The sequence below is a fragment of the Leptidea sinapis genome, chromosome 15 (genome assembly GCF_905404315.1).
Source record: "Leptidea sinapis chromosome 15, ilLepSina1.1, whole genome shotgun sequence".
Classification (NCBI taxonomy): Eukaryota; Metazoa; Arthropoda; class Insecta; order Lepidoptera; family Pieridae; genus Leptidea; species Leptidea sinapis.
This window is the reverse complement of record NC_066279.1, coordinates 11,700,200-11,716,550: the sequence shown is the minus strand read 5'-3', so window position 1 is coordinate 11,716,550 and position 16,351 is coordinate 11,700,200. Positions and strand designations below refer to the sequence as shown.

At 36.5% G+C, this 16,351-nt stretch overlaps 1 protein-coding gene across 1 annotated transcript in view; it reads right to left on the bottom strand.

Annotated features, from left to right (window-relative positions):
* Positions 1-16,351, bottom strand: part of LOC126968307 (probable nuclear hormone receptor HR3) — a 146,132-nt gene that overhangs the window by 106,744 nt on the left and 23,037 nt on the right. The gene's annotated exons all lie outside the window — the stretch shown is intronic.

The window sequence follows — 16,351 nt, the reverse complement described above, 5'->3', positions numbered from 1 at the left end:
CGGCCAAGCGTGTGTCGGCAACATATCCGTGCCCATTTCGAGTGAATTTTTACGATGCGCGCAAATTCGACACCCTGACGTTAGCTGGTCAACTAGACCATTTATATCATACTTCAGCTACCAAGGCTCTTGTAAGTCATATGTCTACTGACAATATGTCCACAACCAATGGACGAGAATTGAATTAATTTCAATCTCTAATAAATTATTCGGTATAATAATATTTTCATTGGTTGTATTTAACACCTTTTTTATTACAATACTGTTTTTTCTACAAACGTAAGAAAGCACGATTAATAAATTAAAAATCCTTAAAAAAATAATAATTGTTTTTTAAGGATTTTTGTTTTATTGCATCGCATGTAATTAAAAGCAAGGCTTACTATAACTAAAGCTTATTATATTCTGATTCTGATTCTGCACGGGCCACCGAAATTTGTGTAGTATTACTAGCTGACCCGGCAAACGTTGTATTGCCATATAAGTTAATAAAAAAAATTATGGTCTAAAAAAATATGTACATTTAAAATTTCATAAAAATCGATCAAGCGTCGTTTCGGAGGAGAATGCCAGCTAACATTCTGACCCAAGAATTTTATATAATACTAGCTGACCCGACAGATGTTATTCTTTACATAAGAAATTAAATACTGTTTATGTATGAATTTTTCAATAATATTTCATGACACCAAGAACGAAGAAAAAGAAAAGCCACAACCTGAGAGTTGAACAAAGCATACAAGATTTTATGACGATACGTCACTCGAACGGTTATCTCAGTTGGAAGAGCATTTGCTCGGAACGGGAGAGGTCGTGGATTCGAGTCCCGCATCGTAATAAAATTTTGTTTTCAAATTTTATTTGTGTATCAAGAATTATTTCGTAAAACATGCTAACTGTCGTTATAATGAAATTGTTTCATAGCCGAACTGTCAAACCGTGCGTCAATAAATTCCCTCATAGAAAATATGTCTATACTAACAAATAGGGGAAATAAAAATAATTATGGGTCTCAAATCGAAATTTAAACTAGACTATCTGACTATATATATGTATATTTAACCTGGGAGGTTAGACTAAATTGCACTCCATGAAGTAATCCCCATTTAAATCTGTTCATTGGAAGTTCACTAGATTAAAAAAACAGGACACTGAATTTATATATTTTACTAGCTGACCTGACAGACGTTGTTCTGTAGATAATAAAAAAAAACTGTTTTATAGAAACTTGCCAATAATATTTCAAAACATCACAAATTATTTCGTAAAAAATGCTCCCTGTTGTTATAATGAAATTGTTTCACAGTGGAACTATCAAACCGGGCGTCACTAAATTCTATTATAGCAAATATTATGTCCATAGAAAATAAATATTGAAAATAAAAACAATTATGGGTCCCAAATCGCATTAAAAACTATCCTATCTCTCAAGTTTGAGTAAACTATGCACTCCATGAAGTAATCCCCTTTAAAATCCCTTCATGAGTTTAGGAGTTCACTGAAAACAAACATCAGGACACTGGATTTATATATTTTTTAATTAGAAGATAGATTAATATAAGGCTAAGAAATTTTTCTTATTATATGACTTAAAGAGTTGGGCTGGGAGTTTCTTGTCAGTTCTTCTCCCCATGTGAAAGCCCCTTTACGAACTGATGTAGCTTCATGAGGTTTACCAAGTGTTATTGCAATATTTTGTTGTTAACCCCTATGGTGAATAAATATATTTTTAATTATATTTCTAACTGCCCATCTGCAACACCAGTGGTGGAGAGATGCTTTGCCGGCCTTAAAGTTGGGAGTATGATCTAAGCTTTGAAGGTCCCGAAGGAACCTTAGGGAATTATCCCTAAAGTAATTGATTCTACAAAGTGCCTACATAAGGTGAGAAACTGATTCAATTCAAGCGGTCTTGATAAAATATTAATTATCTGATTTCAATAATATTACCAAAATATCTTCGTCATCTCATAAAACAAATAATTTGTTCCAAGTTGTTCATAATTATATACAGTTTAAAGCATCGCGTACAAAAGCCAAGCATGTTTTGGCATCATATTTGTGCCCAGTTCTGTATTTAGCTAACGATAAAAGTGTTTTGACTTCAGAGGACTCGATACGAAAATGTCAACACTTATGTTTTCATATGCATTGTCAGTATTGTCAAAGTTTGTAAATATCTGTAAGAACATCGTATTTTGTTTAATTAACGCGAGTGTTAGAGCGCTTTCGCACTACGTGCGATCCGAATCCGAGCCGTGCCCGTGAAAACACGATCCGAAGTAGTCCTAGAACTATTACTACGGTTGACGGAAATAAATTAGATGACGGAAGCCGGATCTAGCGCGTAAACTACCATAGAAATAGTTCTACGACTACTTCGGACCGTCTTTTCACGAATACAGATTGGACTCTTAAACATTTAATTAAGAGGATTAAAACGCGTGTAATTGTAACTGCACTTGTTACATTATTATTATTATTATTATTTACAGAAGACGGGCAAATAATATTTAACTCTTGGGATCCAATAATCCCCAAATTAAAATCCAAAACTACACATACCAAAAGAGAAGACACTGTCAGTGAAGTAAATTTTGCCAAAAGCCAATTGTCTACAGCTAATACAACCTCCGAGGCAATAAATGGTGCTTCATAATGACAACTATGACAAATACTTTCTCGACTCCTGTCAACCGTAGTTAACCTGAAAACGTGCTCCTGGAAAGGTCACGAAATGTCAAGTTAAAAAAAAGTTATGAAAAATTTAACTTTTACGCAAATACTTTTTGTAAAAAGTAACAGTTACAATTACACGCGCTTTAATCCTATAAGAACATCGTCGCGATGAATAGGCGACATAAGTGGGAGGAGACGGCGCGGTGGGAAGGGGGACTAAGAGGACGCTTGCCGGCGATCGCTACGTAAGTGCCGGTAGAGCAGTCAGGGTTAGCACTTGTGACTTATAAATTACAATAAATTAATTATTAGATATTTTATAGATAGGTTAGTCAAATTTATTGTTAAATGTCATTGATTGTTTGTAACTCTTGTGTAGTAGATGAATGTTTCATTTTAATAGATATTATGCTATAAAAGGTTTTTATAAGTCACAGAAGTTTTAGTCAAAGATTTGACCGCCGTCCACATTCTCTTGCAACAAGTGGAGTTACAAGAACGTTACTGGTACTTTAAAAAAGTGTACGCGCTTTTTTTGAAGGTCATTCCACAGCTTGGTTGTACGTGGAAGAAAGTTACTTGAATGACGCACTGAGGCTGAACGCCACACATCCAGATGGTGGGGATGATATCCTACTTTGTGGCGTGTCGTTAAGGTGGAATTCGGCGGCAGGGACTAGGTGGAACAGCTCTTCGGAACACTCCCCGTGTGTGTGTGTAAACGCTGTAGTAACCACACAATGAAGCGACGTCTCTACGCAATGCCAAGTGATCTAGCCAATCACAGAGCACTGGGTCCCTGACAATTCTAGCAGCTCTGCGTTGCAAACGGACAAATGGTTGGAGTTGATACTGGGGTGCGCCAGACCAAGGATGACTGAAATACTCCATATGAAGCCGCACCTGCGCTTTGTGGAGCGCTAGAATGTTAGATGGCTTGAAGTATTGCTGTGCTCTATTTATGACGCCAAGTTTCTTCGAAACTAATTTGGCTTTGCCATCCAGATGACTGCGGAATTGGCAATCGCTCGAGATTTTGAGACCCAGTATTCCGGTACAAGGCGAGGCCTTAAGGGAAGTGTTGTCACTTACTACTAGCTAACGGACACATTAATTAATCAAAATCGGTCACGCACCAACGAGCATTCTCGTCATCTATACGCTAGTATATAATATGAACATCCTCTTATTAATGCGAACACAATATCGTTATATGTATATATTTCTTCTGTGCGTGTGTTGGTCACTGAACTCCGCCTAAACGGCTGGATCGATTTTAATGAAATTTTCTGTGTCTTCAGGTGGATTAAAAAATTGCTTAGATTCACAATTGAAATACCTCCTAAGCGGCAGGACTGATTTTGATATTTTTTTGTGCTTTTTTTTTCATGAAAATAAGGGTCGATTTGAGCAGAACGTTTAGCTGATTGTAGTTCATACTGCCCTGCCACTACAATATAGTGCCGCTCAGGATTCTCGAAAAACCCAAAAATTCTAAGCGGCACTACAATTGCGCTCGTCACCTTGACACAAGATGTTAAGTGTCATTTGCCCAGTAATTTCACTAGCTACGGCGCTCTTCAGACCGAAACACAGTAATGTTTACACATTGCTGCTTCACAGCAGAAATAGGCGCCATTTTGGAACCCATAATTTTGCCGGCATCCTGTACAAAGGCGCCTCCAACAGCTGTTCCAGTGAATTCGTGATTGGTTTAGATTCTCCATTCAGTCCATATATAATTCTCCAGCTCATGTGTATGTTAGTGATCTCCTCCTAGTGGCTGGACCGGTTTTTCAAATTTACGTCGTCTGTACAGGACGTCTGTCTGGTCCTCTAGTTTTATATAGATTTTTTGGCCAATTAAACAATTCTACCTTATTATATCTGCTCACATACCTGAAACAAATAACATTAATTAATCACGCGTTCAAGTTTAAACTTTATCTTAAGTATTCAATATTTTGATGTTGCGTGGTGTGACTTTCGCTGTCACAAGGACCATGGTTTTGTTGGGTTCTGTTGGGCAAAATATTTTATGTAAACGTTAACAAAACTGAAAAGATATTTTGTTTTAATAATTGCTTATCCCTACAGCCTCGGCCCTGATCAACAGCGACTGCGTTCAGTTCACCCGACTAAGGAGACATAGTGTGACTAGCATGATAACACGTTTTGAATAGAACAACCAACAATTGAGGCACGTGGCCATCTATCCACTCTCAGGCCACTCTCAGGCCACTCTCAGGTAAAAAATAAAATCCCAGCGCAAGCAGACAAAAGTGTTGCCCGTAATTGGAAATTAGCAACAGATCGCGACAAGTGCAATAAAGAGAGAAAAGAAAAAAAAAGTAATTGCTTGACGACCTGTATAGCCGAGTGGTTAGCGACCCTACCTACTAAGCTAGAGGTCCCGAGTTCGAATCCAGGTGCAAGCATTTATATGATGAATATGGATGTTTGTTTCCGAGTCGTGGATGTTTAAATGTATTTATGTATGTTTATATGAATTTATGTATGTTTAAGTAAGTATATTATATTAAATATATCATTGTCTTGTAACCCATAACACAGGCTATATATGCTTAAATTGGGGCAAGATAATTTATGTAAAAAGTGTGTCAATATTATTATATTTACAATACTATGATTACATTTAAAATAAAATTATCATCAGGGGGAAGTGTATCATTCTTACTGGCAGTATTTCCACGTTGGATAGCTAGGCCGAAATAGCTGCCAGCGCTTGGGTCTCCAGTAGCCTTATTGAGGCGCGAAGATAGTACTTTGTACATTCTTAATAATTAACATACTTTACACATATTATCTAGCCACAATTAGACATATTAGATATAACCTGTACTATAGGTGATAAAAAAATTAAATATTTAATACTATATAGTTACTCACTACAATTCCACCTACGCACGACACGCCACAAATTAGAATATCATCCCCACTATCTGGATGTGTGGCGTTCCTCCACAGTGCGGTTTTCAAGGACTATGCGACATGGATACCTAAAAAAACGCGCGAACACTTTTCTAAAAGGCCGGCAACACTCCCGTAATTGCTCTGGTGTTGCAAGAGAATGTGGGCGGCGGTGATTACTTAACATAAGATGACCTGTACGCTCGTTTATCCTCCTTAAAATCCATATCTCGGACATTAATATCCATCATACAAACACTTGCAACTTTTTTTTATGGAAATAACGGACGAAACGATCAAGACGTTCAGCTAATTGATACGCGCTGCCCATTAAAATGCAGTGCCTCTAAGGATTCTAACTACAATTGCGCTCGTCACCTTCAGATATAAGATGTTATGTCTCATTTGCCCAGTAATTTCACTAGTTAAGACTTCAGACTGAAACACAGTAATGCTTACACATTACTGCTTCACGGCAGAAAAAGGCGCTGTTGTGGTACCCATAATCTAACTACGGGGATTCTAATTTCGAACCCAGGACTCGTAGCACTTTTCAGGTCAATAACTACAGCTTTATAAGTTTTCAAATTAATTCAAATACAATCGATCTTAACTTCAAAAACAAAAGACTTTTATGTTTCAAGTTACGTTAAGTGAAAAAAACTAAGCGAGTTAACCTTAACAATACCGCAAGAGTCATCGAGTACCCAAAGTAGATGCATATATTACATACCGAAATGAAAATAGAATGAAAACTTTTCATAAAAATTTCAACTATTTAAATAATAAATGTAACGACAAAGGTTCCTGGTGAAAGGATCCTCCAGCCACCGATCATAAGATACAAAATAGCTTGAAGGGTATAATGTATACACTTTTATGTTAAAGTCTCAGCCACTGTTCAGGCATTATCTATAAATGAGTTTAAATGTTTTATTAAAAAATGTCTCTGTCGTAAATCCTACTACTCCACAGCTGAATATCTAAGTGATCGGACAGCCTGGGACTAGATTGTGATTATTTTATAGCAATAGCAAGTACAATATTGTATATTTCATTAAAAAGAGCGCAAAAAAGAATACATGGAGAGTTTCTTTCGCGGCTTCTTCTCTCTCGGAGCGCCGTTTTTCTGAAGCGGTAGTAGTATCTAGTATGTTAGAAATGACATCAAAAAGAATTCTAAAGGAATCAATTTTGAGAAAATAAATGCCTTTATACCACAATACCGTTCACGAGCATGACGCATGTACCAGCCATCGCTTCCCTATTAGCTTAGAGTAGAACCAACACCACGACACCGCCACCAGAAATGACATCTAAGTGACTGTTTTCTCTTTTTAACATCTTCAAGACGAAAGTTAGGTCTTAGAGGTATTATACTATTTACAACAACAGAACAAATAAGCCAATTTAAAAGTACCATAAGTAGCTGCAAAATAGTAGCTTTGACCTTTTTGCCCTTTGTTTCCCCGGGGCGTAAAAGAATAGGGGAGTCCCAGGTCAAAGGGTGTCGTAAGAGGCAACTAAGGCCTTTTTAGATGTGGGAGAGTCACGCTGTCATCTTATGACGTCAGCACGATCAGCCAGACTCGTCCGGGTTAATTACCACACTCCCACAGAATACCGGCGTGAAGTAACGGCCTAGTGCCGCTACGTTTCGCATAGGTTAGTGTCGAGGACCGGAGGCCGGTGGCTCCCGGATGTGGGCAGCAACATGCCGTCGTTATTAGATCTCCTGCTGACTACATCCCGATGGTTACCAGATCTCAGTCGACGCCCATCTCGGAACGTCCGAACATTGCCTGGTAAGGAGTGTAGTGTCTATCCAAACCACCAACAACCCGCCGCGTTTGTCACTACAAGTCAGCAGATTGGGATAGGATGCGTTCCTTTTTTGCATCCTACCCTTGGGACTAGGTTTGTTTCCTTTCGGATGATCCCAGTACCTGCGCCGTTGCAGTAGCCGATGTGATACCACAGGCCATGGATATTTTTATACCAAGCTCTATAATACCGATCGATGGCAGATCACAGCCCTGGTTCGATGCGTCAGTTAAAGCAGCATCTGACAGCAAAAAACAGGCGTATCAAACTTGGGTTGCGGCCCAGGGCACAAAGGATCCGAACTGCAAAGTTCTGAAGAGGAAATATAACCATGCCTCCAGATTTTTTAAGCGGCAAATCGCCCGTGCGAAGTCAAAGCATGTCGTCAAAATCGGCGAACAGCTTTTCAGTTACCTGACCGGAACACGCAGGTTCTGGTCGTTGTCAAAAGCTGCTCTTGGTAACTTCAACCAGCGGGCCCTGGCGTCGTTGCACCTAAGAAATGACACTCTGGCCCATACGGCCAAAGAGAAAGCCGATCTTCTATGCGATCTTTTTGCCTCCATCTCGACTCTTGACGAATACGGCATAACACCGCCGACCATCCCGCGGTGCTCTATGCATTAAGGACCTAGAAGGTCACCAGTTGATCAACGACATTCGCCATAGTCGGCCGGCAGGCGATCTTCTGATATACCTAACACAAAGATGGGCGGCGGCTATCGAAAGCAAGGGAGAAGGCTTGGCAGTTGGCCTGGATATAGCGAAGGCTTCGATCGTGTATGGCACAAGACGCTTCTCTCAAAACTTCCATCATTTGGGCTTCCCGAGAGCTTGTGCAAGTGGACCTCCAGCTTCCTCAGTGGGCGTAGCATACAGGTCGTTTTCGACGGTTATTGCTCGAACCCGAAGCCCGTGAACGCTGGAGTGCCCCAAGGTTGTGTGCTATCTCCCACGCTGTTTCTTCTGCATATCTAATCTTTAAAATCTCTAATCCTTAGAAATTCTTATATATATTTGATATTTAAAACGCTGTTTAACGTTGAACCTTATTCATATATTGGTTGCAGTACCTAACAAACTAATATGTTATGTATTTATTACTTAAATCTATTGTAATAAAAACTCATTGATTTAAATGTGTGGCCGTTGAGTTTCTAGTATATTCTTCACACGAACTCTACTTCACAATGTTATATTTATAATGACAATTCAAAAGCTTTGGCTTTGACCTTAGAAACCATAAGAAGCAAGGAGAAGGACTGGAGTTCTTTCCTGGCCATGCCAAGGCCCAATGTGCTTTGAAACGATAATAGTAGGGCGACATACACAAATAAATATTAAGATTTTGAAAATAATAAGTATCCAAATGTTATCTATACTAATATTATAAAGCTGCAGTGTTTGTTTGTTTGTTTGTTTGAACGCGCTAATCTCTGGTACTACTGGTCCGATTTGAATGATTCTTTCAGTGTTGGGTAGTCCATTTATCGAGGAAGGCTATAGGCTATATGTTTTTTGTTTTTCAAAATTAGGGACCCGTAATAAAATTGCTATTTTGTAACACAAGGTGTAAAATCGAAAACCTATTTTTGCGTGCGCTGCAAGAACTATTGACAATAGAACAAAATGATGTACAGGCTATAATATAGGCAATATTTTATCTCGGTATTTCCACGGAAACGCGGGTGAAACCGCGGGGCACAGCTAGTATTTATAATGCCTACTACTCGGCTAAGTCGAGTTAGTAAGTCTTTAAGATCCCAGAAAATGTTCAAAACAAATGTATTACGAAATTCAAAAGAATTGTTAAAAAACGTTTTTGTGGAAAAGGTAACTTTAACATGAATGACTTTCTTAATGATACGATATGATGTTGATTATTGTGCGATATAACATTGTAACCATATATTTATGAAATAAAATAGAAGCCCGCTGAGATTCTTGCGCCCATTATTCTCAGGCATACTTTTTGGAATCTGTGGTAGTTTTAGACTTTCAATAAGTGATATATGATATCATTTTCTCCTTTCATCCTATTTTGAATAAAAATACTAATTGAATTAGGAGTAATTAACACCATTAAGAATAAATAATGAGCTTTTGGAAATTATGAGTATCCATATGTTATGAGTTATCTTGAGTATTAATTCCGCTAAGATTAAGTCTTTCACCAATTCGACACTTTTTCGCCTTTACACGAGGCATCTTCAGGAGATGTTCACTCGCCGAACCTGTCACGAGACTGAATTGATGAAACAAAAAGAAAACTTTTGACATATTTTGTCATTTAATTGATCTATGCGAGTAATTTTGATTTGATTTGAATGATTTTTTTTGGAGAGTCGAAAACCGCTCTTTTATAACTTCGTCGCATGAATTCGCGCGCTGTAATTGGTCGGCTGTTGAGACGTATTAGCCCAAGAACAAATACGTAACAATGGCGAAGAGACCAAATTTGTTGAAAAAAAATATTAAGCAAGTTTAAGTTACCTATAAATTGGACTATATTTAAACATTGAGACCTCCTGTATTTCTATAATGTCTCTGGGTAAGTGATTATATAAGCGAGGTCCAGCGGAGAAGCTTTTTGTAAAATGGGCACTACTACTATATATATATATATACACAGTTCCATGATTATTGTTAACCCAAAAAGTTTTCACTTCAAAAAGTATTTAATAACAATGTGTGATAGAAACCAGCTGAAGTGTGTTTGCATTATTGTTTCGATTTTAAGGGTAATGTGACTTGACATTTTATGTTTTAAAGTGAAAAACGTTTAAAATATTGGATTTTTCAAAACCGTGAGCGGAAATACTTTGTAATCAGATCATCACGTTTTCCCATAAAAAATACTTACACACATGTGTTATTATTATAAGTCCTTTCTAATACCAACAATTTTCCTTTGAGTGAGCGTACAAGATTCTTAAAAGCCCTAACGTAACGGTGTCTATACTTTACTAAACGAGTCATTCCCGGATACACAAGAATATAAATAATACGACAAGCAACGACATCAGCTGAGTGAAAAGTGTGTCAGTAGCGGTAAACCGAAACGGTACATAACAAAAAACGTAACTCACTACTCGCTAATAGGTGGCGCTGTACGTCCATATTAGATAAAAATATTGTTTTCCTCAGCTTCTTAATGAGAATATAATGTCTTTGATACTCAAATATGTTGTTAGTTTATTGACGTCAAGTACTTTCGATAGCAGACAATATAGGTCAGAGATAAGCGCTCTTCACTGTATCAGTTATAATTAAGCGTTATCATACCTATAAATATTAATAAGTGTATAATTATTTATTTAACTACTACTATCTTACTTCGACACGGTACTGTATTGATAGTTGGTGGTTGCGTGTTGTCGTTTCTCAGACAATTTTACGTAACTATGAGCACATCGATAATAACTGAAAGCATTGGCTTCTAGCTTACATAATTTAAAGAATTTACCTATGTGCATCCTTGATAGTGTAGCTACTGCATAAGAGATGGCGCTGCAATCGAAACTAAATATTTTTAATAATTAACAAACCAAATAAATAGCTTTTATGAATAAAATTATCTAATTTAACTTATAGTTGTATAAGTTAGGATGCCATTTTATAACGCATTATTATATGCGTTATTTTATTACACATTATACAAAGACACATATAAATCAAATAGCAAACCAAAACGAACTTCCCGGGTTGCAGTTACAAAAATAAAAAAATGCCTCACTTAATAATCTTGTGATCACAATCTAATTTGCTTACTCACATTTTGAAAACGTAACAGTACTTTTATTAAATACTGTATCTAGACTTATTTTATCTTGAATTTGTTCGTGAATTACTTACTGACAATAAGTTGACAGTTAGTTACTTATTTATTTATTTACTAATAATCCAACTGCTTTATATTACATTACAATAGACCAATAGATGCCAATTTAAGGTTATTAGGCTTATTTACTTATTATTAGGCCATTAATAAGAATACATCTGTTATTTTATGCTAGTATGATTACGTACGTAAATACTAGTATTTAAGAGGTATGTGTGTATGTGTACAGATGTGTGTGAGTGATTGAGAGTTTTTGTGTTCATGTTATACAATTTTATTTTTGTGTGCACTAAATATAGAGAATTCGTGTAAAAAACGTTGCTTAGACATCGCGAAAACAATGTACTTACAATTATAGAAGTCTGTTTTACGTTTTTTTCTACTCAGTAATATAAGTACATACTTTATTGAGTCTTTGAAAAAGTCGATACACTACGGATTAAAACAAATTTTGTTTACCGTACTATAATGTCGCCAAAAAAGCACAGCTGTTTTTAGTGCCTCGGACAACTAAATCTAGATTAGGTATGGTAAGTTAATAGAAATATCAATATATTAAATACATAATATTTTCGTGTTTAAATCATTCGACTAAATATTTTAAAGTCAAATTAAGCAAAAACTTGTTAATATAATTTGTAAAGATGCTGCTAGGTATATTTTGTATTTTTCAATTTCCCGCGTTGGCTTTATGGGTTTCTGCCATTGCCAAAAATGATTTACCAGTGGGAGTTACAGGATGCCGGCTAGATTATGGGTACCACAACGACGCCTATTTCTGCCGTGAAGCAGTACTGTGTAAACATTACTGTGTTTCGGTCTGAAGCCGCGTGGCTAGTGAAATTACTGGCCAAATGAGACTTAACATGCAATTCACGGGGAGTGTTCCGAAGAGCTGTTTAACCTGATTCCTGCCGCCGAATTCCACCTTCGCACGACACGCCACAAGTTAAGATATCATCCCCACCATCTGGATGTGTGGCGGTCCTCCACAGTGCGGTTTTCAAGGAGCTTTCTTCCGCGTACTACAACGCTGTGGAATGAGCTTCCTTGTGCGGTGTTTCCGGGACGATACCACATGGGTACCTTCAAAAAAAAACGCGTACATCTTCCTTAAAGGCCGGCAAAGCTCTTGTGATTCCTCTGGTGTTGCAAGAGAATGTGGGCGGCGGTGATCACTTAACGTCAGGTGACCCGTACGCTCGTTTGTCCTCCTATTCCATAAAAAAAAATGAGACATAAGTCTCATGGTAATTTTTGGATTTTTCGAGAATCCTGAGCGGCACTGCATTGTAATGGGCATGGCGTATCAATTATCATCAGCTGAACGTCCTACTCGAGGGAGATGAGTATTCTGCAAAATTTTGACGTTTAGTTGAGTTGATAACTTAAAACATCATAATATAGTAGAGTATAGTTAACCCTTTGAATAGTAGTAGAAATATTTTAGATTTGCAAGCTTGTCGTTCAAATATCGTTGACGCACGGGTCCGATTCAGTTAACGTTCTAGGGAAATGATAGGAGAATACAGGCAAGCGAAACTCTCTAAGAAAAAAGCAATTGACTCGATTGTATGAAACTTGCAGTCATTGATAGATTGACAGATGACGGCTATAATCTTGTAAAAAACGGAGATAGCCGAAATCCACTACGTTTTAGGAAACTGTTCGAACTTAGCCGGATTATACTTCGTGGCCAGTCACGATACTGTAATTACTACTATTTCAAACTTATGTCAAATCACTGTACGTTTAATACTAAACTAAATTTAAATTTGTACTTAGGCTTATTACGTTGTATTTACTCTTTGGGAGAATACGAATCTAGAGTAGAATCTGGATAGAACCGGCACTTTACGGTCAATTAACGTCATTTTAAAATTACGAGAATACCACAGCAGTAATATCACTCGGTACGGCGCCCTTCACAATATCTATACACAATATCGCTTACACATTTCTGCTGTACGGCAAAAGAGGGCGCCACAGTTGTACCCTCTTAGCTGGTATCCTGTGCTAAGACGCCTCCCACTCCAAAACTTATCCCCATATAAAATTGCCCATCTTCATATATTAATAACTATAATATTTTATGCAACAGTTGTATAAGTGGGGTCAATCAGTGGTGTGGTGGTCAATCAGTGGTGGGGGTTCAGCAATGAATGGCGCCACAAGCTACTAGCGAATAGGTAATTTTAAATGTAGCAAAAATTAAACAAACAAAAACCACAAGTTTTTGAGTTGCCTCTTAAAAGGGCGGGAAATGTTGAGTAGGTTTTTTTTACTTCAAGAAATAGCAAAGGTGAAAATGACATATAAGGGAAATGTGAAAATTACAGAACAACCCTCCAGCATCTTGGCAAATTATATGAAGAAGGTTTTTTCTTAAGTTGACATTGAAATGTTTGGTCTAATGAATTAAACATGGAAATATGAAGATATAGAGTATGGACTTTTTCAAAGATTCAATAAAGTATGTACTTATATTAATGAAGACCTGTATAGCCGAGTGGTTAGCGATCCTACCTACTAAGCTAGAGGTCCCGGGTTCGAATCCCGGTAGGTGAAAGCATTTATATGATGAATATGGATGTTTGTTTCCGAGTCATGGATGTTGGATAGATGTATTTATGTATATTTATTTGTATTTATGTATGTTTAAGTAAGTATATTGTATTAAATATATCGTTGTCCTGCAAACCATAACACAGGCTGTAATGCTTAATTTGGGGCAAGATAATTTGTGTAAAAAGTATGACAATATTATTATTAAAAAAAATGATCGAGTAGAAAAAAGTTTTACGTGTATATATTATTTTTAGACGCAATAAATCCCGGAAATTTGTTGTAAATAATCTACTTATTAACAAGTCCTACAGAACCTTTATGAAACTGTACATAGCAACCAGAAATAAGTCAATGAACTAGGTCATCTATTTGTGATCGTATATTTTCGGTCAGTACTCTTAGCGTCTGATAGGGTAGTAATTGAATTAAGCCTAACCCTCCCGCAACTATATATCAGCTGTGTTTACCGATATCTGCTCGAAGTTTAGTGATAATAACGCCTTATCTATATTTTTTTTTAATAATGGATGTTAAATTATAAATAAATAAAATTAATTGAAAATAAAAAATAATAAACTTAATTCTCCTATTAAAATTTCTTCTTCTTCATAAAATGATATATTCTGTATAAAAATGCTTGTTTTGTAGTTGCGAGCATCAAAAACGTTCTGTTTGCCTATAATTTTCACGAGTTCTCTCAATTCCTAACGGATTCCATTATCATTCTTTTGTATGTTTTTGATTCCATTACCAAAGCTGATTAATGTATTCGATTCTATTTTAAATAGAATACATTTGGTAATTTCAAATAAGCGATGGATGTATGGTACAAAAAAACTTAAAAAAAAAGATGAATTGAGAACCTCAACCCCGTTTTGGAGTCGGTTGAAAAAAAGCTAGAAGCTGAAAATATAGCTATTAATATAAATATGTTTATATAATGCTAATTATAATTACTTTAAAAAGATATTGAAACCATAAGTCCCTTACTTAAAAATGTACACTACAGCGAAATCCGTACCAAAATGGATAAAAAAAAATTGTTCTCGTTCTAGTAACGGCTTAAAAGTGTACCCAAAATGTACTATGATCATCACACACATACGCCGCTATTAAATTATAATTATTGTTATTAAATTATGATTTTTTTAATGGTCATTTATAATGGGACCGGACCAATTCTCTAGTATAGACTTTCAAATCAAGTTGTAAACAGTCAAAAAAGCACTGCAATTGAGAACATAGTTTTTGTAACCACTTATTATATTTTACAAGCATTAATTGCGTTATATTTTACTTATCTGGAGATCACTTAAGATCACTGGAGATTACTCATTACATATTCCTCTTCACCGAAGAATTGTTATTTTATTAATGGGTGAAATTCAATCTGTACTGGTCTAATTGAAATAAAAACTGGCCACGTTATTCTTATGATCTAAGATCATTTATACTTCTATATAGATTGCGACAGCTGTGAAAGCATCGAACAAATTTGAGGTTGACTGCTAGCCTCTATTTTGAACAATGCACGCACACTAACACAAAGTGACATACAAATCGCGAGTGTAAGACGTAGCTTAAAGTAATAAGCCCAGCCTATTTTCATCAGTTGTCTTTTTTTTTTATGGAATAGGAGGACAAATGAGCGTACCGGTCACCTGGTGTTAAGTGAACACCGCCGCCCACATTCTTTTGCAACACCAGAGGAATCACAAGAGCGTTGCCGGCCTTTTTTTGAAGGTACCCATGTCATATCGTCCCGGAAACACCGCACAAGGAAGCTCATTCCACAGCTTTGTAGTACGAGGGAGAAAACTCCTTGAAAACCGCACTGTGGAGGACCGCCACACATCCAGATGGTGGGGATGATATCCTAACTTGTGGCGTGTCGTGCGAAGGTGGTCTAACTTCAAGAGGCTCTATTTAGACGTATAAATTATCTAACTTTATGATCAATTGCAGGGAAAAGATGTAACACTATATAAAGTTTGCCGATAATCGTTATTAATTTAAAATAACTAATATTATTTTTATTATAAGATGAGTTGAAGTGAGAACGATCAGACTTTGGCCTAATAATAAAAAATAATATTGTATCGAAGTAATTTGTAACAACAACTGAATTAGATAAAAAAAAGTTAAAGTTTTATTATCACACTTATTCTACCACACGTACTATCGTTAACACGTGTGGTACACACAATATGACAACTTTAATAATAATTTCTTATAATATTAATAGCGAATATCTTATTCCCTGGTGCTCGAGATGTTCATGGGCGGTTGCCTCACCACTTCCCTTATGGGAGAAAACAGGCAAGAGGGTTATCCCTCTTGCCTGTTTTCCACTCTTTTATAAAAAAAATTGTTATTACTGGCCATACCGATACGCGCCTTTTAAGTGTTTTATAAAGTGATGTATTAAAAGTTGAATATTTTTATTGTATCTATAGCTAAAATAGAAAGATAAACTGTTAATAGCACAATCGTTGATGTCATTAATTG